The following is a 1,210-nucleotide window of genomic DNA, read 5'->3' on the forward strand; positions in this document are numbered from 1 at the left end:
GCCCCCGGGATTGCCTGAGGCACGCCAAGGGAGCCCCAGACGGAGACCCGAGGGACGGTCGTCTGGTTTCCTGGAAGCCGAATGCGGAGGGGCTCGCGGGGTGCGCGGGGGCAACCCAGGTCTGCAGCGGGAGTCGGTGCCCCAGCCACCCACCCCCCGGGAGGGGCTGGGGCTGCAGGAGCCCAAGAGTTGGGACGTGGGGCGGGGGCTAAAGGAGAGGGGAGGCAAAGCGCCTACAGCACCCGGTATTCCCAGGCGGTCTCCCACCCAAGTACTAACCAGGCCCGACCCTGCTTAGCTTCCGAGATCAGACGAGATCGGGCATTCAGGGTGGTATGGCCTTAGACGGAGGCAGCTGCCGCCGGGCGCCCTAAGAGCCCTGCGCTGCGCCTCCCTTTCGCTCTGACCTGCCGGTCAGCCATTCTGTCTACAATTAATTTTACTCCCTCCCCTTTCTCTCCCTGCTTTCTGAGAGTCTCTCTCCTTCCATACTTGATGGTGTAATGAATGGATGCATTAGATCATTTTCCCTCAACATTTTTTTCTCTTTATTTTTACATTGATTTATATGAATTCATCTTCAAGTTTATGGATTATTTCTGCTAGCATCTCAAATGTGCTATTGAACCTATCAATTTTTCATTTCAATTATTCTAGTTTTCAAATCCAGAATTTATATTAGTTTCCTTTAAAAAAAAATAATTTGTAGCTTTTCATTGAGTTTCTGTGTTTGTTGACTTAATATCATACTTTCATCTAATTCTTCAAACATGGTTCCATTATTTCATTTTGTTGTTATCATTATTTTGATATTTTATCTTTTGACCTTCATACTGAATTTATAAGTGATATACTTATATGAGTTATTGGTGGTATGTTATACAAAACTACCATTACAAAAAGTTTTCTGATTTTAACTGTATACTTACCTGTCCCAGCAGGTTGATAAGAAGTCCAAGCCTAAAGCCCCTTTAAGGAGGAGGCAAACTTTCTTTCTTTTTAACTTTCTTTTGCCTAAGACAAGTAGGCATTGTAGGGAGCAGTATCTCAGGTTCAAGGACATTCCTTTTTTTGAGCTTTGGATGTATGTTATAGGAAAGGGTGTGGGCAAAACGCTCACATCCTTGAGATGTTGTCTATTCTCAGAAGCTAGTTGAGAAGTATATATGGCCCTGCTTAAATTAGTGAGGTGGTTACACTCCTACCCCCT

At 45.5% G+C, this 1,210-nt stretch overlaps 1 non-coding gene across 1 annotated transcript; it reads right to left on the reverse strand.

The window, feature by feature from the left end:
- Window positions 1-230: 230 nt before the first annotated feature.
- On the reverse strand, window positions 231-347 carry LOC112448158 (5S ribosomal RNA). Its single transcript, XR_003036550.1, has one exon. It is a non-coding gene; the product is annotated as a 5S ribosomal RNA (ribosomal RNA).
- Window positions 348-1,210: the final 863 nt, after the last annotated feature.

This window comes from Bos taurus, chromosome 9 (assembly GCF_002263795.3).
Source record: "Bos taurus isolate L1 Dominette 01449 registration number 42190680 breed Hereford chromosome 9, ARS-UCD2.0, whole genome shotgun sequence".
In the NCBI taxonomy this organism is placed as follows: Eukaryota; Metazoa; Chordata; class Mammalia; order Artiodactyla; family Bovidae; genus Bos; species Bos taurus.